This window comes from Struthio camelus, chromosome 1, assembly GCF_040807025.1.
Source record: "Struthio camelus isolate bStrCam1 chromosome 1, bStrCam1.hap1, whole genome shotgun sequence".
NCBI lineage: Eukaryota > Metazoa > Chordata > Aves > Struthioniformes > Struthionidae > Struthio > Struthio camelus.
In genome coordinates, this window is record NC_090942.1 from 130,273,897 (window position 1) to 130,296,662 (window position 22,766).

The 22,766-nt window shown below is 39.5% G+C and overlaps 1 long non-coding RNA gene across 1 annotated transcript in view; it reads left to right on the forward strand.

The window, feature by feature from the left end:
* The first annotated feature begins 3,683 nt into the window (after window positions 1-3,683).
* LOC138061933 (uncharacterized) overlaps window positions 3,684-22,766 on the forward strand; it is a 31,992-nt gene continuing 12,909 nt past the window's right edge. Inside the window, exons 1-2 of the long non-coding RNA XR_011135938.1 lie at window positions 3,684-4,041; window positions 7,564-7,644. This is a non-coding gene — a long non-coding RNA (uncharacterized lncRNA). The remainder of the gene's footprint in view (window positions 4,042-7,563; window positions 7,645-22,766) is intronic.

The following is a 22,766-nucleotide window of genomic DNA, read 5'->3' on the forward strand; positions in this document are numbered from 1 at the left end:
TTGCCATATTTTCAAGGAGCAACACTCATCATTAACAGATACTAAGTAATTTACAGTGATGTCAACTCTGCAAATAAAATGCACTTTGTGTATTCCAGATTTTACAAATTTATATTTAAAATCTGAGTCCAATTTTAGCAAATTAAAGGTAGAAAAAAATATGCAAAAATAATCCCATGAAAGTTAATCAAAGCTATAAGGAGGATGTTTTTATTTTTCTAACTGAGAACATATAACGGTACACACCACACAGATTTAAAGAAAAATTGTTGATCTCATTGACAATCCTACAAAGAAATCTGCAAATTATCTCACCCTGCATTTGCTGCAATGACTTAGAACTAATACTTCAAGATGCTGGGCTTTGAGGAGTTTTACAGTATAAATACTCATGTGCATGTTTATGATGCTTGAAGAAAATTGTTAAAAGGCAATATAAAGTTAAGATCAAATCTGCTAGAGATGATTGTCGTTTTTCTTCTAAGGACATAAATGGCATGCATAACTTTTCCTAACCTGAAAGGAAGAACTGCTTGTGTGTGGCGTTGATAATTTGGTCTCTGGACCAAATTCAGCCTGACATAATTGGGTTCAGTTCCATTAGATTCTGAAGAGTTGCATTCGCTTTACCCGTCCTGGATTTCCATCTGAAGTTTTGACAGTCACTAAGAAATTATTAAAATTACTCTTTCATCATTTCCTGTGATCATACTTGCATAAATGAAAACACTGACAACGTGTGAATAGGTCCTCAAAATTGAATATCACTCGTAAGACATTTTTGTGATTGGTTACAAGCTTCTTTATCTTTATAATCACTTATTAATGTGGAAATCAATTTTCAAGACCAAAAGATTCTAGATTTAGAATCCATATAAATTGCAGGAAATATGAATTTTTAAATATGCTTTTTCTCACATGTTACATGATCTTTTGATTTGACATCACACCTACTAACTCAAATTCCTTTGTAGAGATATTGGAAACTGCAGGCTAACACACTAGCTTTAAAACCGTCAGTCTTGGTTTTTCCCACCATATCTGGTGTTCAAGGTTCTATTCCATCCATTTTGTGGATGTAATATTTGGCTAAGAAAATTAAACAAAAGGGAATATTATTGAACTTTTTTTAGGATATGTGATTCTAATGTTATGATATGAAGTTAACAACATAGATTTTCCCTTTGCAAGCAGAGGAAACTTCACATTTTCACCTGTGTAATGTGGAACAGAAGTTGGTCGAGCAGCTAGACCCTATTTTTGTCTAAAATATTGAAATTGTTCTCTAATAAAAAAAGAAATCCCTATGAGACTGAGTGGTATGTGAGAGGATAAGAACAATATTTACCATGTTGGGGCTACCTCTCTTGGAAGACTTTTCTCTTAGCATTGCTGATAGCTGCTATTCCAAAAAGTAGACATCTGGGTTTACCCTTATATGTAAACAATAGTATTAAGAGTAGTAATTATTCTTAATAATAATGATTAATGGTGTCAGTAGTGGTAAAAAAACAATTAATAATAACCTAGTGGTTGTTAGAAACCACCTCAGGGAAACAGGAATTATGGAAAACAGTATGAAGTGGGAGCTACGTTTTGGCTGAAGGTAAATGTTCAGCTAAGATGAAACACAATACCATTTGCCCAGAAACATATCATGAAGGACATCAGAAGTTTTGCTTTTCATTACCATTTAGTTAGCTATTTTGCAATCCATTTTAAAGATAAAAATGTGTGGCAAACAGGAAATAAGAAAATTAGGTATCTCATAGTAGCATCTTACTCTCATGGCACAGAAGAAATGTCATAGTAAAAATATATTTTGCAAAGTAAGCAATATATCCGACATGGGTGAGTGAGCTCTATATGCTCATTTTGCCCTTTTGTGCTTTTTGAAGATGTAACTGTAAATGTAAGATTAATAAAGGAAGCCTCTCCCCTACATTTTCATATATTCAGTCGAAGGGATCATAAACTGATTAACTTTAATTGTATTAGATATTGAGTTGCCCACACAGTCTTTGAAGTTCCTGTTTCATTGAGATGTACAGTGTAAGTTCATTACCTTTCCACTGCTGATTTTTGGCAGGCTTCAGCTAAGGTGGACTAAATATGGGCCCATCACATGAGTTTAATATTAATCAGAGCTCTATTTAAAAATATGGAAAATTGTAAAGATGGACACTTATCTTTATACTTATGCATCTTAGTAAGTAGTCTGCCTTTAATCCTTCCGGCCTTCACCAGGGAGAGGAGATGCTCATCACAACTGAGAATCTATTAGTTTAATTAAGGACCTTAATATGATGCTAAATACCAATTATCTGGGCCCCAGCTTTGATTTTTTTTTCCTCCAATTCACACTTCACATTTGTGGGAAAATAGTGAAACGTTTGGAAAAAAAGTTAAGCAAAGACAGTTTTCAAATCTCTATTTCAAATTCAAATCAAATACATAATATTTTTGAGAGTTTTTGTAATTAATGTAAGAAACGTTTTCCTAGGGGTAGAGGTATAGATTCTGATCCTGTTTAGATCAAAGCTTTGCATCCTGTGGATCTGCTTCATAAAGAATAGCACTGAGCAGGTGACTTAGCCTTACAGGCCAAGATCAACTTAAGATAACTTCTTCATTAACGACATGAGCAATAGGGCAGGGTGCACCCTCAGCAAGTTTGCAGACAACACAGAATGGGAAGGAGTGGCTGATACATCGGAGGGCTGTGCTGCTATTCAGAGATGGAGCCACAGAAATCTCACACAGTTCAACAAAGGGAAATGCCAAGCCCTGCACACAGGAATGAATAATCCCAGGCACCAGTAGACACTGGGGACCAGCCAGCTGGAAAGCAGCTCTGCAGAGAAGGACCTGGGAATGCTGGTGGACAACAAGGTAAGCATGAGCCAGCAATGTGCCCTTGTGGGCAAGAAGGCCAACGGTATCCTGGGGTGCATTAGGAAAAGTGTTGCCAGCAGGTCGAGGGAGGTGCTCCTTCCCATCTACTCAGCCTTGGGGAGGCCTCATCTGGAGTGCTGGGTCCAGTTCTGGGCCCCCCAGCACAAGAGAGACATGGCACTGCTGCAGCAAGTCCAGTAAATGGCAATGAGGATAAATTAAGGGACTGGAGCATCGCTCATAAAAGGAGAAGCTAGGAGAGCTGGTACTGCTCAGCCTGGAGAAGAAAAGACAGAGAGGGATCCTATTAGTGTCTATAGATACCTAACGGTGGGGAGAAAAGAAGATGGGACCAAACTCTTCTCAGTGGAGCCCAGTGACAGGATGAGAGGCAATGGGCACATACCGAAACATAAGAAATTCCATTTGGATGTAAGAAAACATTACCATGAGGTTAGCTGAACAGAAGAACCTGGAACAGGTTGCCCAGAAAGGTTATGGAGTTTCCATCTTTGAGGATATTCAAAAGCTGTCTAGACATAGCCCTGATCAACTTACTTTAGATGACCCTGCTCTGAGCAGAGGGTTGGACTAGATGATCTCCAGAGGCGCCTGCCAGATTCAAATATTTTGTCATTTCACGATCACGTGAAATGCCAGAAGTCTTCTTAATGACATCAACACCTGAAAAATTCAAGTACAAATTTCTCCACATAGGGCCTTTAGAAAAGAATAAAATTAAAGAATATTGAACTGGAATTTTTTATACAGACAAAAGAAGTCTTTTTGCACACACAAAAGAAATCATATCATTGAATCTTGGCAGTTAAAAACAATAGCAGTGCAGAGTTTTCATGAAGTGCAGGATCATTGTACCAGGGATAAAAAGTAACCAAGCAAAATCTAACATGGCCAGTGTTCCTCAAGCTTAGGATCCTGAATTCAAGGATCTTCCATCCTGATATTCCTTTTTCTTCAGTTACAGAAGTGGAAGAAACTTGACACAGCAAAGAATCTGGATAACTAACTTTGAATATTAGTATTAATTGCCCAGGATGCTTATGACTGAAATCTAAAGCAAATGATTACATTGGCATACGCAGACTCATACAAAACTGGACATGTATGTGAATGCCCCCAAAAAAGGTATGGTGCAGGGGTGGAGTATAGCATAGTTTTTAGAGAAAACTGTATGAATATTTTCAGTTAGGCAGAAGCAAATTTAGACAGATGAAACAGATCAATGGCACAATTATTGATAGCTATTTAGGTGCATAAATCAACAAAGGAGTCTTTAATTTCCTTTTACAGTTTTGGATTATGAGAAATACTGGATGAGAAGGTTACTTACTCCTGAAGGAAAAGTATAGAAATAGCAGTTCCTTTGAGGATCTCTTTCACAGGATTAACATTTAGGTACATATCCAATAAACGTCATTTCTGAGCTTTGCAAAATGATTTCAGAAGTCAAACAGAAAAGAGTCACGCTTTGCTCATAACAGCAAAAATTACCTTGTCCAAACCCGTTTCAGCAATAGGATTCTTTGAAAGCACTGTAACTTTTTATCACTATTAGTCCAAGGAAAATTAGGTTTTGTTCTTCACAGGTGGGATATGGTGCCTGTGCTGGCAGGGTGTATAACTTCTTTGCAAAGGCATACTCTTTGGGATTCTCATGAGGAATCTTCTGAAAGGCTGATGTGCATTGTCTTTATCACAGCGTGCTTTGACAATAAAATGACTATCTGTCTCAGTTCATTTGCTGTCTCCAGTGGAAACTGATTTACAGATCTTCCTGCCAGCTCATCTCTTATTTAATCTATCTGCTTATAATTATTCTTGTAATTATCTTATAAATTATTAGTAGTAGTTTATTTATGTTTAGAGATGGGAATTCTGACTATTGCTCTAACGACAATTGCATCTGGTGTTTTCTTTGTCCCCGTATGATCTGTTTGCTCAGTCGTACTTTGCTTTGCTCTCCAGACTTACCAGTTTCAACAATTCCCACTATGGTATTTTGGAATCCTTATTACGGTAGGATGCTATGTAACGTGTTTGCTCTATTTCTGAATATTACCCTTTCTCTACAACACCCAGCCCAAGGTCACGTCAGGCCCCCAGTTTGCTCCCCCTGGGACGGCTGCTAATCAGAGTCAGTGAAACAACCTCATGAACACTTGCACTAGGGGATTCGGGAAACCTCAAGAATAAAGAGTAAAACTGGCCAATATGGCTTCTTTACAGCTGATTTTAGAAATGCATATTCCTAATACATTTTTTAATGTTTCAAAATATGAAACATTAAAACAGTTATGGGCAGTTTCTTCATTCTTAGGAACTGTACTGTATTAGAAAAGATTTCAATAGTGAATATCTGGTTTTATTTCTTTAAGTGACAGAAAATGCTGAAAAGCGGTGAGGTACTCCTCGGATAAAGGATCAGGTTTTTAGCTTTTTACATACGTCACTGAAGATACCCACTTGGCAGTGTGTCTAAAAAACTCTGAAGAAGAGCAAATGAAGTTACAAGATTTAAGGCACCTGCTGCAGGAAGGGGGGGGTGATAGATACAGATGCTATATGAAAGTGGTCATAAGATTTCATTGCATGAAAGATGCAAGAATGACCCTGAAGGGAGGTTCCTGCACCACCGTGGGCAACAGGACCCAAAGGAAGAGCAAGCACACAAATCTGATGCTGTAGTTACACCGTCAAGGACAATCGGCGATATATCTGATATTTCACAGTGGTTTATTTTAATGTCAAAATGGTTCCTGCATAGTTCCAGGTGAGGAACACAAAGCACTAAATTATGTTACTGCCTTTGGCTCCTATTTTCCAAAAAATAACAAAAAATACTACAGTTTACAACCCTCTCCTGATTCATTGAGTTCCGCTGTCCCTTCTCACATAAAAAGACTATCTCAAGAATGCCATGGAAATTAAAACAGAATATATTGTAATTGTGATATATTCTCCCCACATTTATGGGCATATGCCTAAATAATGAGAATCTTCATTTCTCTAACATTATGTTAGTGATATAATATGATTCTTTTTAATTGTTATTAACTTATCAGAAAAGGCAACAGCAAAAATTAGGAGGGACAGCAAATAATTAAAGAGGTGGCTGAACTTTTACAGGGAGGGAAATTGAAAAGATTGAAGTTCATTTGACAGAAAAGATGAATGAAAAGAGGGATGATAGATGCCTGTAAAATAATGAACAATATAAAAGAGAAAGCCAGAATAACTCCCCACCTCCTTCCTCACATTGGCATCCTTTCCATTTTACTGAACTGTGAGCATGTGTCTTGATGAGGCTGTGTATATTACTGGCTTCCGCAAGTGATCAATCTTACCGCCCATGTTCTCCTCCCACTCTGATCTTCGAAGGTTTTATACCATTGCTCTGTTTAAACTTTAAACACTTTTGGACAGAAGTTCTTTCATCTGGAACATTCCTAGACCACATGAGAACATAATAAATAAACAGTCCTAATAATGTATGCACTTTAAAAGTTTAAAATATACATTTTTTAATATGATTTAGGTTCTTTAGATTGGATTGCTTTGGACAGAAAGCAGAGCCTGAACTGATCTTGTGATCACCAGGTCGTCTGAACATATGTTATTACAGAATAACTCTTGGATACTGATGAAATGGAAGATATCCATGGCATTTCAATATTATCATAAAAATAAAAACAAATTTTCATGACAACATTTTCTTACTTGCAACAAATTTCTAGTGCTTTAGTGTAATTTATAGTAATAAAAAATTATAAAAAGCCTCAAAATAATTTGGGGAAAATAAATGAATCCTCAAAATTCACATTTAACCCACGAACAGAAAGAAAATGTTAACTATGAAAAAGAGATACTTTTGCAGCTTCACACTAACTAAGAGATTTTTCAAGCATATTACCCTTATTCCTCAACTTTTTAATAAAGGCACTAATAGTCTCTGTGACATGGTAAATACCATCGGAGCTGCAAGAAAACAGAAGACTATGTTCTCCAACTGGTGAAAACAGTTTCCTCCAAGAAGCCATTGAGTCTTTTCTATAAAGGTAACCCAGAATGGCATCCAGGAAGTTTAAAAAAAATTTTTTTCCATTTTTTAAAATAAAATTTTAATTCTAAAAACTTGAAATTGCTTATTGCAAGTTATTTCTAGTTGTAGTGCTTTCTTGCACATGTATATGGCACAATTATACAATGTAAGTTCCACGGTCCTTTCTCAATGATTGTCACTGGGAGTACATGCACTCGCAAATTTTGTTGAACATGATTTTGGATTGTTAAATTGAGTCTACATGCAAATTAGTTTTCATGTTGGATAGTAACTGCCTGGAGGCAACTGTACTGGGAGTAATAGCTGAACATAATTTGACAACCTTTAGGAAAAATAATCTTTTATCTTTCTTGGGGATTCCATAGTAAGATTTGTCTCATTTGCTCTTATATCAGGTTTTTGCCTACCAGTTATTCATTTGGAATCGAATACCTTTTTCGTTCTATTGAGCATTCAGAAGTCTATTATAAGGCTGTAATATATTCTATACATTCAAGCAGCACCTGAATTGTGTGCCTGCTATTACTGTGTAACATTAAGCTGTATGTTAACAGGTGAATCAGTAAATGTGTTTAATCTTTCTACAGTGAAACTGTTCCTTGTCTCCACCAAAAGCTGAGATCAGTTTTCAGGCATATAGATGAAGACCCCCTTTATTCACATGAGAGGTAGGTACTTCTTTAATCTTTCACACTGTAATCTTACTATTCCTGAGCAGATGAGCATTTTCAGGGTGTGGAAGGTGTTTGCTGGCCGACTGCAGCTCTCATTTGACTCCTTTAGAAGGAAGTAGCAACTTACTGGGAAGGAGGTGCTGTTGCACTGCAGAAACCATGGGCTAAAGGGACTTAGAGAACAAGCTATGAAAATGGGGGAAAGTGGGAACAAACAGGCTTGCTTGGACAAAAGGATCTATTTCATCACCTGTACTGGAACCCATTCCCCTCATGGTGGAAAAAGTGGAAAATACGTCTTTTGTTTCTCTCCAGCTTATATTTTAAAGAAAAGAATGCAAGATGCGATCCAGGAAGGAATGCTCAGATGAATAATTGTTAAGTCTCTTACTTTTTGTGTCTGAGTGAGATTTTCTGTCTGAAGAAGGACGAGACAAACAGATCGTTTGAAAAACACGAATTAGAAAAGAAGTCTTCCAGAACGCTTTTGCAGAGAGGCCCAGGACTGTATACCTGTACAGGGTATATTTCTTTCTTTCAAATTCCTGTTCAGTTTACTGGAATTTTTAGTGTATATAATATGCATTTATTTATTTATTTTTACAAATGCCTGAGCTATATTTCTGTATAATACCTTCAAACGAAAAAGATTTATGCTGTTATCCTGCCCTTCTTTCTTCTAGTGTGTGTATGTTTGATGCTTACCCAACACCGCTAGCTTTTTGGCCTGTCCAATTTAAATGCACAAAGTTACCAAGTTTCTACCACATCCTCAAAGAGACCATTTCCCCCATACTCTTGTTCCATAGTGTATCCTGCTACTATTTTTAGTCTTGCTGTTTTCTACATATTTTAACTTGTGATAAATGTCTTTTTTTCCCAAGACTTTAAGAGGACTATCTGATAAAAGTTAAACTGCTTGCCTAGCATTTTCCCTTGTTATATTTCCCATTAATTTGAGGGTTATTTTTTTTCCTTCCGGCGTGAAAGTGAGTATAGTCTAGATACAAAACTGTCTTCAATAACATATTCTGAAAAACAACACAGCAAAGAGGACCATACTCTCTTTGGGAATTAACATCTGCAGGTAGTAGTTCTCTTTCATAAATCATAAGATGGAATATGTGACTTGGGTTATACTGCTGAGTTTAGGAGTTAAAAATATCCTTTCTCGTTCATGAGGATCCGAGGCACCAGAAGACATACAATATAAACTCTGAGATGCATATGTATAGTATTTAGCATCTGAATTAGTGAAAACTGAAATATTAATGGACAGACAAATTAGTACACCTTTATTCTAGTTCATTAGCATAGTCCAAGCTCTGCTTCAGTTATTTCACAGAGCTATTCGTGGACCAGGATACAGGTGCGGCTAAAGGCTCAGGAATCATTCTTACTTCTATTTTTTATCTTTCAATTGGAAAGATGCATCTAGCTCTACTATAAGAATAGTCAAAAGGAACAGGACTAAATTATTTTGTGCTGCACCTAGACTGTGCTCGCCCTCATGGGCCAAATCACTTGTACCAGAGACAACGCAGTTCTGCTGCCTTTTGAGCTCCTGGCACCAAGAAAACTGAAATGAAGCATTTGTCACCTTTCTTCTTTCTTCCTTGCCATCTGAGGGCTGTTCCAACATAAACCTGATTGCCTGTGTTCTGATGTCTGCAACTGCACATGAAGACTAAATCTTGGCAGTAGCGTTTGGTAGTTTATGAAACAAATCGATTACACAGACAAAAAATAACCCAAAGAGAAGTAGCCAGTTGCAGCTTTTAAGGTTTTCATCGCAGGTGACACAGACTGACATTCGAGGTCTTTTACTGACTTTAACTTCTTGAAAGTGTATTCTTGTTAACATGCAGAGTCCTTTTGAGACCTCTGGTTACAAAGTACAGGCTACTCAGAAATGTATGTGCTGCATAGCCTATCCATCTGCTTGGATGGCACTGGTATATCTTTTAAGATTCGCTTGCCGGTGTTCAAGTGTAGCTTACATAGAACTTTTTTGTCTTTCTGCCTATAGACTTTATTTAAATGATTATTACTTAATATTGTGCCTCAATTCTCTATCTGTACTAGAGAATCAACATTATATCTTCGTTCTTTCTGGAGAATTGATTGCTAATATTAGATCTTTTTTTTGAAGATATAGAGCTGCAGCAGGACAGGCTAGGGGCTGGCCTGCTGGAAAGCAGCTCTGCAGAGAAGGACCTGGCAGTCCTGGTGGACAAGTTAAGCATGAGGCAGCAATGTGCCCTTGTGGCCAAGAAGGCCAATGGGATCCTGGGTTACATTAGGAAGAGTGTTGCCAGCAGGTGGAGGGAGGTGATCCTGCCCCTCTCCTCAGCCCTGGGGAGGCCTCACCTGGAGTACTGGGTCCAGTTCTGGGCTCCCCAGTCCAAGAGAGACACGGCACTCCTGGAGAGAGTCCAGCGGAGGGCTACAAAGATGATTAGAGGGCTGGAGCACCTCTCCTCTGAAGAAAGGCTGCAAGAGCTGGGCCTGTTCAGCCTGGAGAAGAGAAGATTGAGAGGGGATCTCATCAACGTGTACAAGTATCTGAAGGGGGAGTGTCAAGAGGATGAGGCCAGCCTCTTCTCCGTGGTGCCCAGCAACAGGACAAGAGGCAATGGGCAGAAACTGAACCACAGGAAGTTCCATCTGAACCTGAGGAAAAACATCTTTCCTGTGAGGGTGACAGAGGCACGGAGACAGACAGAGGTGCCTCTCCTGCACAGGTTGCCCAGAGAGGTAGTGGGGTCTCCTTCGCTGGAGATATTCAAAACCCGCCTGGGTGTGATCCTGGGAAACATGCTCTAGAGGACCCCGCTTGAGCAGGGAGGTTGGACTAGATGATCTCCAGAGGTCCCTTTCAACCTCAACCATTCTGTGATTCTGTGATTCTGAGTACTAGTTTGAAATGAAACGATTAAGCTATGTCTATGCCACTTGGAAAGGGAGGCATCCAAATTTGTTCTTCCATTTATGCAGTTGCCTGCCATGCAGTGTCCCCAGAGGGTATGATGATAGCCACTCTGAAATGTATACTTGCAGCCTAGAGGTAAAGAAGACAATTAAATCTGATCCCAAGAATAATTATAAGGCCGTCTTTTACAGATAATACAAATACAATCTTCTAATCAGCCAAAGACTCTTCACCTCAGTGCAGGTCATGGTAGAACATCAAATGTCACAGGAACAAAATATAAAATGTGAGAGAGACAAACAGCATGAGAGTCTGAAAGAAAATATCTATGTGTAGTTAGGTATTTTCTGTTGCAGAATATCCAAAGTATATTTTTAACTTTGAGTGTGAGAAAAATACTCAGGGTTCTGTCATATTTTTATTTCCCTCTATAATGGAAAAAAAGCTGCAATTTTATGTTAAGATTGTCTCATATACCATTGTTCTAGCACAGAAAAAAATGTTTCTGAAATAAAAGACTAACAGAAGGAAGAAATACTTCATTCAGTATTGTTTTACAAGTAATTCTGCTTGTGTATTCTGTTACCAAGTACCTTAGTTTTATTAGGCCTGAGACAGGTTTTTTCACCCTCAAGGTCTTGTGTAAGTCCTAGATATAATTTTTAGTGGATAAATTGTAGCTTTGTAGCTTCAATCCAGTCAGTCCAATTGTAGCTTCATCCAGTCAGTATATTTAACATTTTAGCGTATTTGCCTTCCGACAACAGTTACTTTATCATTAAAGGCAGTAGATTTGGGTTTAATTCCATCTAGTCTGTTAGGAAGCCAGGGTTTGCCAACATTCCTCCTAGGATGAAAACTTTGCTGATGGTGAAAAGCTCTTTTCTGCTCTTCAGGGATCTCTCACCCTCTCTATCTCTCCTTTGGTTGATGGTGTTGTACAGCAAATTGTCTTCCCTAACCGAACACAGGAGGAATAGAAACACCGTGAAAACTGTGTCTACTGGCTCTAGAAGTGAGGTCAAAATGAAAAACCAGAAGTATCACAGTAAGTCAAGAACAGTGGAGGAAAGCACTAGAAAAGGTTGAAGCAGGAGCCGTATTTTGCTGTTGAGAGTTAGAATGAGGTTGTAGTCAATTTACAGCTTCTGAGGAAGCTGCAAGGACTGGCAGCTTCTGGGAGCGAATGTAGATGAGCCTTGAACTGAGACATCAGTAGATGCTCTTTGTATGGAAATGTGCAGATTCTGATTCCCATTTAACTCAAGCTAAATTGTAAACCTGAGAAACTCAAAATCTCCCACTGGCCTTAAGAACCACAGGACAACTGTTGTTTAAACTTTTGAGTTATAACCCCTTTAGTCACTGTGCCTAGATCGTCTGAAAACTCCTTTTTTTTTTGAATCTTACCAAAATATCATCTAATTTCAGAAAAGCCTCTTAGTTGCTACTGGATCCACCTGTGATGCTGTGCTGATAACCAGTGTGCTAGATCTGACAGACTCGGTCAGCAGCACACCTCGATCATGATCTGGTTGCATCATTCCTTTCTTTGGAAGGAAATTTAAGCAGCCTAGCAGGGAGAAATCTATTGTATATTTCAGCATATTGCTGAACAACCAAGAAACCAGAATTGCATAGCTGTCCTGGGGTGCTGTCACATCCATTGGGATCCACCCTGGCTGCTAACTACAGCATCCAACTACTGAAAGCACTAGGCTCTAAACTGTGGCAATTCTCTGTGGCAAATAGCAAGGTGTTCACATTCACGCCGTGCGGGCTGCAGTGCTCCACATTCACCTTTGCAAGTGTCACTGCCAGGTTCAGGCCCGTAGCTCCAGGACTTTCCCCTGCCACCATGGTGAGAGTAACCCTGAGGGAAAGCCCCAAGGCAATGGGCCACGAGGAGTCAGCCGAGGAAATAGCTGAGCAGTATAAAATCGACCATACTGATTTAGGTGTTGGTGACAACAGCTGCTGGTTGTTACCTCCATAGGCCATAAGCACTTCAGAGCGTGGCTGTCAGGGGGCAAAAGGAAGAGAAAAGCTGCTTGGGATCGTCTTCTGCTGCCACTTCATGGGGTGGCATTTGGGGTGATTTGCCTACAAGGCCACCTCTCACGAGTTAGAAGTCTCTGTGAAAACATCAGATAACCATCAGACTAAGTGAGAAGAAAGTCACAGAAATTCTACATTCTGCTTAGTGAGCTAGGCATGATAGCCATGCTAGTGAAATAGTCATCCTAGCAAAAGCATGGCAAATAGAATAAACGCTTTATCCTGTACACTCAGATCTACTTTGTCTACTCTAATACTGCTGTTCTGTGGATAAAATCATATTTGTCAGCTCATTTTTAAATATTGACAGTATTAGAGGATTGTGTGATTCCTGAGAGGATTTAGCAGCTATATTTGACAACACTCAAGCAGTTAACAAAGCATAGTAGAATTAAGTAAAATGAATCTTTATATTCAGTCCTCAGTGATGATAGTCTAGTTTTCAGAATTCAGACATGACATAACTGAGACCAAACATATATGGTTAAAAAACTCACAAAGAGCTTAAAAAAAGGAAGGTTTGCATTTTTGGTATGGCTGAGAAAAAGTAGATAATTAGAGCTAGAGAGAGCAGATTAAATTACAGCCATTTCTCTTGCGTGAATTTTTATATGGTATATACAAGGAGCTACAAGTTTAATTGCACAAACTAGCCTTTGACTAATGAACTCCCTGCTCTTGTCCTCTAGTTGTAGATGGTAAAAGTTTTCATGTTTATTATCAGATGAAGCTTTTTTTTTTATTTTTATTTTTTACTACGGAGTTTGTTCTAAGAGTGTTTACAGTCTTAAGAAATGAATTAAACCTACAGTTTTCTGCCTTATTGGCCAAATTTGTTTTGGTTTGATTCTGTTTTTCCATATGCTTTTATAAAATAGCAATATATTAGTAAACGAGAGGTTAGAAGAACGCATATAAAAACAGCCTAGATAACTCCAGCTGAAAGAAAAATATGCAGTCTCATCACTGTAATAATAAATTATTTACAAGTCTATTTACACAAATTAGCAGCACAGAATAGCTGAGTAAGTGGAGGGTGATGCTAAAGGCCTTGAAAATAGTTGTGATTATGACTAGCTTTCAGAGTTTAGACCACTGGGCTGTTGAACCTAAAAAAAATCTAATAATCTGTGGCTTTCCAGAAGATTTTCAGGAGTAATTCTGCAACAAGTTGGACACTAGCTGTTCTGGGAAAAAACAAAAGCAAAAACAAAAAACCAGGCCAAACTCAAAGGAAATAGGGAGCAAGAGAGGAAAATCCAAATAAAACTGTAGCACTGGGGTCTGTCTGACACAGGCTGCAGAGGAATGACAGAAGTTGAGAGGCAAACTGTGTGGGAGATACGTGAGCTCAGTGGTGAGCCCAAAGGTCAGTGAAGTCTATATTTCATTTGAAGATTGAGTCTGTAATGAGAAATTCTTCTAATAAAACTTAGACAGGGGAGCCACAAGCAGAGGAAGGAGATGACAAGACATGGGCTAGGGTCTTCACCTTTATAGTACTTCTGGTACTCCTCTAAACTCTGCTGGGGAATTCAGCGGCTTTGAGACAGATTTGTAACATGTAAAAGACACCTTAAAGCAATTCTAGGATACTTTTCAGCTTGCTTTGTACTCTACAGCACAATGATCTGAACCCCATTTTCTCTAGAAAAGCTGAAATGATTTATTTTGATATATTTTGAGTAGTTCTTCAGATTTTCATTTCAAAGTGTAAAAACCAACAAAATAACAAAAAATATGAGTCAATTAGGCAAAATTTCCTACCCTTTCAAAAGATCTTTCTTCATTTCAGAATTGAAACAGAACCTATTATTTGCACTGCTCTATCTTTAGTGATATGTGTCACTTCAAACTCAGAATAACCTTGGTTAGAAAGCAAATAGTGACTGACAATGAAGCTTTTAATTAAATGAGTTGATTCTGTTGAACATAATGGTATCTCCAAACTCATCTATTTTAGACAACTTTTCCAATTTGAGCTTCATTCCAGGATCTGTGAATGCAGAACTAATTTTTATTTCAAAGAACCAATTATTCTGTTTGGTACTGAAGCATGCTATAAAGACAGATAGCTATTTTCTCTTAAATTCAAGTAGTATGTCTAGCCAGTGGCATCTTTATTGATAGCAAATTTGCAACAAGACAAAACACATCTCCTGTTTCTATTCTGGGCCTCATACAGCTTCAGTTCACCTTCCAACGCAGTTAGGCTAATGAAAAGTCGAGTATCAAGTTGGAAATAAATGTCCATCTTATTTACTTCTTTTCACATTGTAACTTCCTCCACACATAGGGATAATTAATAGATGTGTGGAGAGAACAGTAGTCCTCTCATAGAAAAACAGGTTTAGAGGAGCTTCATAGGACAGCAAAACCTTCAGTATATTATTTTGCCATTAGGCAGAAAAATTTGTCCTTCTTGATCAAGCAAGTAGGATATTTAACCCCCAGATTCTGCTGTGGGGGTCATCTGCCACCACAAAATTCAAAACTATCTTGTCTTTCCTCTGACCAGTGAAATTCTGTGAGCTCCTCTATGAGTAACACCTGTCCAACCCTGACCAGCTCATGGAAGTGATTCAGAATGAGAAGCACAAAATAAAAGGTCAAACACATGAAGAAGAGTAGCAAAATTTCTTCTTGTATTCTGGGAACTCATCCTCTGGAAATAACAAAGGAGAGACTTACATTGTACTGTGAGGTCACAGGTTTGGCATGAGGACTTGATGTCCAATGAATAGGACAAATGCAACCAAAAAGTTGCACTGTAGGTAGGGAAGCAGCAGTGCCATTTCACAAGATAATGATAAGACTTGATCTAAAAACTTTTGAGAATTCTGATCACTTGTATTTAATTATGATATAGTTTTCAGCAAGAATGGGTTCAGAGAAAGGTTATTACTATGACCGCAACAACAGGATTCCGATCTCAAGAGATTAGATCAAAATAATTTGACTTCATTTTAGAAGGTAAAATGATTCAAAGGATTGTGAGAATAACCGAGAGTAAGAAGACATAGTTAAGCTAAAGGACAATGCTGCACAAAAAGCAATTGGCGTATAAGCTATCAACAGACTTAATCTGGAAATAGACAGGTTTCGTGTCATCAGCAGATGAAGAGCCTTTCCCTTTCTCTAAAATAATAGTGTATAAATTCATTTTAGAATGTACTGAATCATCTTTTACAAAAACAATTATATGATGTGATTGTCTGCAGTGGCAAAGGAGGCAGGATATGATAAAGCAGGAGATTCTTTTTAGTCTTAAACTCCTGTACCGCTAAATGACTTTTCCGCATAGTTTGCTCTCCAAAGCTAATGCAAGTATCTCAGCTCCTAGGTAGGCATATAGTTGATGGTATAGGAGATGTAGCAGACTATGTACTTTTCCCTGGCTTGGTCCCTTCTTTGGAAGTGGACCGTAAATCTACACAGCGTGCCACATAAAGTGTCAAGAATGAATCATTTTTTATGAAGGAAAGGACTGGTGAATGCTCTTATTTCCTCTAACAGGCGTCCCTTTACTGCGAGGATGCAGACTAGCAAAGGCTTAGGGGGTTATCTGCTCACATGTGCAGTAGGTTGCATGTTACAAAGCCTTCTTTGGTCCTTAGAGGACAAATAGCATTGTTTCCTTCCCTAGAAAGAAACTCCCTGCTTGTCTGAAATGATGCATGTAAGAAGAGGAAGCCTTCAGAGATCCAAGGCCTTCTGGACCAGGAGGGATTTTCTTTTTAATTGTTTGGTTCTAGGCATTTAGATTTGTTAAATGTGAAGCCAAGGCAGAAGAAGCACAGTAGGTTGTTAATCATTAAAGAAAACACTAGGTAGTGCGACAACCGTGGGGAGTGAGCCAGAAAAAAAAACATATATGCATACATAATCACTGCTGTTTCTTTCTATATGTCAGTCTGAGAATGCTCTATCTCCACTTTTTATTGCACACAGTATTTGAGCTGTCACTGTACTGCATAGAAATTCTGAGGGAGGTGTCAAAACACAGTATGGAAAAAACTATTTTGAAACAGAGAAGAAGGAATGATTTTCCATAAATGTTCTGTAAGAGAGTAAGAAATTACTCTTCAGTCAGTTCACACAGTCTGGTTTCTGAAACAGTCAGTTTGTAGTGAAAGGAAAGTATTGTTACAGGTAAAGCAATTCCTATTCTATACCATAACTCTCCTTGGTTCGGTTTTAGTTGAAATAAATATGTATGTATGTGTGTGTGTATACACACATACACCCATAAAATAGATATCCTGCAACAGAGGTCATCAATTGACTCTTGAATAAACTGTATGAGCCATGCAGGCAAAATTGTTTACATTCTATAGAAAATATGATCAAATGCAGGATAGATTTGTATGAAAAATATATTTACACAACAGGAAAAATCATAACCCACTTTGATGAAAGTACAGCTGCAAAAATAGTTCTGGTCCTGGTTCCAGATGCTGCTAAGCAGATTAAGCAACTTTAGTTGTCTCTCCACATCAGGCTCGGAATGATTGCAACGCAGAGAGCTTCCCTGTCTGCCTTGTGCAAGAATAAAGGCTGTTTTCAGTGTAGATGGCATTAGTAGAATCAGCGTTAGCGAAAAAGTTGATTGGCAGTGCTGCAGGTGTAAGGGAGGAGGTGAAGATGATTTTCTGTCAGGCAAGAGGCATAACTGCTTCATGTTATGACTCTCACTACCTCCCCATTCAATTTATGGGAAAGGCCCACATGGTTACATCCTGTCCCAGATCAGATAATTGCTTTTACTGCTGCAGCCAAATAAAAAAAAACTCTGTGAGTGTACAGTAGAGGTAGAAGCATGATAAAAGGCTTGTCCTGATGGGTCCACTGCACGGAGCTTAACTAGAAAAATATCATCTAGGTAGAGGGGAATTAGGATATGACTGTTTTCTCCCTTTCCTGAGCCAGACAGAAAGATCAAAAACTCTGCCACGCTTAGCTTCTGAGAAATGAGATTCAGCATAAACTGTGCCTGCTCTGCTGTACATTGATGTTTTTCAGCTTCAGTCACCACTCAGAATGTGGCAAGACTGAACACCTGAAAGATAATTTACCTGATTTGTAAAGTTGTAAGAAAGAGCACGTTGCTTTTACTCCCAGCAGTCTTTATGTCATGCATCTCTGGCTTGACTGGTCAGGATTATTCTGTGTCCAAACAGCCTTCAGGAAATGCCAGGTCTGCCTCTACTGCACCCTGGGCACCTTCAACTCCCACTTGCACTGCCAAATACCTTACGGGATGTAGCCTGAGCTCTGTCTAGCCAGTAATATAGACTACATTTGGACTAAGGTGGTTAGCATGCTCTCAGTTTATTTACAATTAACTTCTTAGCTCTTGGTAAGAGTTTGTCAGGCTCTAAGGAGTTATCTTAGTAGAGGACATCTATAAAGTGAAAGAAAAAGCAATTCAGAAATGTAGCAGCATCCTGATGTTGGCCAAATTTTGAAGACAAAACTCCAGTTGGAGCAGTGTGCCCTGAATTAACTAACTAACTGGCAGCTGGGTTATTCAACACAATTAACAGCTATTTTAAGGGGTTTTCTGCTTCATTTAGTGCATATATGTACGAGGGGCTGCTGGAGTGATGCAGGAGAATAAATAAGAGTTTGGGACTGTGGAGAAAAACATCTTTTTTTAAAAGAAACCGAAATATATGTAATGTTTTGATCACTTAGTTTAAATCAAATTTGAAAGAATAAACAGTCCACCTTTTAAAATGGTCTTCAAGGTAATAAATATGACTACCTGACAACACAATAGGAAATGGTGACTGTTGATCTGCCGTATTATAGTTGGCAGAGGAAGTGCTGATGAGCACTTCCATGAATGCGTGAAAGAGACTGGAGAATCTTGGTTGATTTTTGTTAATAAGGTTTTATTCAAGTAAAAGCACGTGACAAAAGTTCAAAGCCAGCTAAAATATCTCTCAGCTAAATCAGGTCAGTTAAGACAAAGCCATCCCACTGGATGTTACGAGCACTGCTAACTCATATTGCTAAAGAATTAGAATTTCAGTTTACTTTTACAGACTGGTTAGCTCCTTTCCTCTCCTACTGAGGGACTGTCAGTTGTAAAATTGAATTAATTGAACTCTGAGGATCCCTAAAGGCAAATTCTTTCTGTTTGTTCTTTTTGCTCACAAACGTATACTCTTCAACACTGGTAAGGTAAATATTTCTTTACTCATTTTTTGTCTAATGAATACTCTTTATTCAATAATTTAGTGAATTAAAAGTAAACTTCCATATTTTTCCCAGTTTCTCTTTTTTTGTATAGAAGACACATACATCTATTGTTGTTATCTTACATTTTTTAAAAAAGCTATTTGTAAAGAGCTTTCATTTCCTGCAATTGGCATTAAGCTTCTAGCTGCCTCTAAAGGACTACACTTTGTTCTCATGCAGCTGAAATCAATCCTCTTTTCTTGGAAATACAGTCAAAAGAAAAACTACAGGTTTACTAAGGAAATATTTATTCTTTTTCTTGTTAATATGTATAGTTAGTCCAGCTAGATGCTGTAGGTCACAACTACTGTAAATTGCATTTTCTCTTTGAAATATTTTTTAGCGTTTGTACGTGTAAAAATATACACACATATCCACAGCCCTCAGCAAAAAATTACTCTAAATTCCATGATCTGGCTTATTTGTTCATAAATCTCATCAGAAAAGCCTTGAATCATTCCCATTACATCTGGAATAAACATCTGTATTTTCCATATTCTTCTAAGGAGAAATCCCTTGCCTCAGTATTTATTTATTTATTTTATCACTATTTATTTTCAGTAGAATGAGAAACCACCACTCTAAAGGATTTAAATAGTTATCTTTAATGAAGCTTCCTTGTTTGGGAAACAGTTTCTTGCAAGAGACTGGCTGTGCTGTGTGGAAGCTTAATTAGGATTCAGATGCGGAATAAAGGGGATTTCTGTTTGACACTGAGAGATTTCTGAACATGAAGTGGGACATTATATAAAAGAACCTGGGAGGACTGAGTGAAAGAACAGCAAGTTGGAAGCTTCACAAGAGCTAATACTGCCCTGGAAAAGAGGAAACAGCAGGTGATGAGTGTGCTTCACTGGATAAGTATGGATAAGTATATACCCAAAGTATCTGTGGCTCAGCCTTCACGTCTGTGACCTTCCATTTTCCTGACTGTGTGTTTGTGTGTTTGTTTCATTACAGCATTTAGGTAATTCCACTTCTCTGTGGTTCTTCATTGCACCTGCTGGAACTCATAGGAGACACTATAATTCGCTGAAGATGCACTCGATTTTCTTACTGCCAAAGGAAACAGAGCATTTCTGGGAACTGCTCTGAGGTGTCTTACAGGACAGTTTGCCTTCCTTCCAGAGGCTAAAAAGCCTGCCATTGCAGATGACTTTGGAGAGGGAAATTGTTGCACGTAGCCATGATGTGTAGATTTATTGACCCAGCATAACTAAATCTATCTATTATAGTATGAAAGAGTTGTAAATCCACTGGAGGAACACTTCTAATGGCAATCAAAGCATAGCAGAGAGCCTGTGCCTCATCCAGGGAGGTTAGGGAAATGCGCAGAGATGGAGGACATGAAGATGATTCAAAAGCCAAGTCAAGCAAACCTTCCCTCCGCTAGTGACGTGATACTGTCTGCTCAATCTGCTGTTGTTTTCTACATTAATACTGTAGCACATTGCCCTGGCTGACTTCAAGACTTAGCACTGACTGCTGAAGTTGCTAACATGCAGTTTATTTTATGTCTGAGAAAACTTTTTTTTTTGGTTGTAGGGGTGGGGAGGAGAGGAGGGAAGTAGAGCATGGCTACTGATAAGAGTTTTTTTAAAAAGGACTTAACTGGAGAATGATATTGTCTCAGACTGGTCATGTGAGTTCAGTGATCGTAAATAATATGGTCCATGGCTTGTGATAGTGAAAAAATAGTTTAATTCATACCAAATAATGCTCCATTCCCTATTTTATGATAATGCTGAACGGTTCTCAGTTTAAAAGCAGACAAGAAAGGCTTGATCTTACACAGCTTCTCTCAGGCAAGTTGTTCCACCGTTTTCTATTTTTTAAAAGATTTTCTACCACATCATAACATTTGAAAGTTTCATGAATTTTAGAGAACACCTTCATTTTTGTATTTGTATGCACCTACAGGTGTACTTACTTACTCAGAATCACAGGATCACAGAATGGTTGAGGTTGAAAGGGACCTCTGGAGATCATCTGGTCCAACCTCCCTGCTCAAGCAGGGTCACCTAGAGCATGTTTCCCAGGATCACGTCCAGGCGGGTTTTGAATATCTCCAGCAAAGGAGACTCCACAACCTCTCTGGGCAACCTGTTCCAATGCTCAGTCACCCTCACAGTGAAGCAGTTTTTCCTCAGGTTCAGATGGAACTGCCTGTGCTTCAGTTTCTGCCCATTGCCTCTTGTCCTGTTGCTGGACACCACGGAGAAGAGATTGGCCTCATCCTCTTGACACCCTCCCTTCAGATACCCATTATTAAACTTACACTTACATTGATGAGATCGCCTCTCAGTCACCTCTTCTCCAGCCTGAACAGGCCCAGCTCTCACAGCCTTTCTTCATAGGAGAGATGCCCCATCCAGTCCCCTCATCATCTTTGTAGCCCTCTGCTGGACTCTCTCCAGTAGTGCCATGTCTCTCTTGGACTGGGGAGCCCAGAACTGGACCCAGTACTCCAGGTGAGGCCTCCCCAGGGCTGAGTAGAAGGGCAGGATCACCTCCCTCCACCTGCTGGCAACACTCTTCCTAATGTAACCCAGGATCCCATTGGCCTTCTTGGCCACAAAGGCACATCGCCTCATCTACCCAGCCAGTCATTCCATCAGAGAAGGCTATCAGGTTGGTCAAGCACGATTTCCCTTTGGTGAATCCATGCTGACTACTCCTGATCATCCTCTTCTTCTCCACATGCTTAGGGATGACCTTCAGGAGGAGCTGTTCCATCACCTTTCCAGGGAGGGAGGTGAGGCTGACAGGCCTGGAGTTTCCTGCCTCCTCCTTCTCGCCCTTTTGGAAGACTGGGGTGACACTGGCTTTCTTCCAGGCACCTCTCCTGATCTCCAGGACCTTTCCAAGATGATGGAGAGTGGCCTAGTGATAACATGCGCCAGCTCCCTCAGCACTTGTGGGTGCATCCCATCGGGGCCCGTGGATTTGTGGATTTCAAGTTTGCCCAAATGATGTCTAACCTGATCCTCCTCAACCAAGGGAGGGTCTTTCTTTCTCCAGCCTTCCTCTCCTGTCCCCAGGGTGTGGAATTCCTCAGGACTGGCCTTAGTAGTAAAGACTGAAGCAAAGAAGGAATTCAGCAGCTCTGCCTTCTCTGTATCCTTCGTCACCAGGGCACCCGCCCCACTCAGCAGCGGGCCCACGTTTCCCCTAGTCTTTCTTTTGCTACTGATGTATTTGTAGAAGCCCTTCTTGTTGTCCTTGACATCCCTTGCCAGATTGAATTCCAAATGGGCCTTAGCCTTCCTTGTCGCATCCCTGCACACTCTGACAACATCCCTGTATTCCTCCCCAGGGGCCTGTCCCCTTTGCCACATTCTGTGTACTTCCTTCTTCTGCCGGAGTTTTGCCAGGAGTTCCTTGCTCATCCATGCAGCTCTCCTGCCCGCTTTGCTCGACTTCTTCCTCAGAGGGATGCACTACTCTTGAGCCTGGAGGAGGTGACGCTTGAACATTTACCAGCTCTCCGGGACCTCTCTTCCAACTAGGGCCCTACCCCATGAGATTCCTCCAAGTAGGTCCCTGAAGAGGCCAAAGTTAGCTCTCCTGAAGTCCAGGGCTGCAACCCTACTCATTGCCCTGCTCCCTCCTCGCAGGATCCTGAACTCCACCATCTCATGGTCACTGCAGCCAAGGCTGCCCCCAACCTTCACCTCTCCAACTAGACCTTCTTCGTTCGTTAGTACAAGGTCTAGCATTGCACTTCTCCTTGTTGCCATCTCCACCACCTGAGTCAAAAAGTTATCCTCAGTGCTCTGCAGGAACCTCCTTGATTGTTTGTGTCTAGCTGTGCTGTCTTCCCAGCAGATGTCAGGGTGGTTGAAGTCTCCCATGAGAACCAGGGCCTGTGAACGTGAGG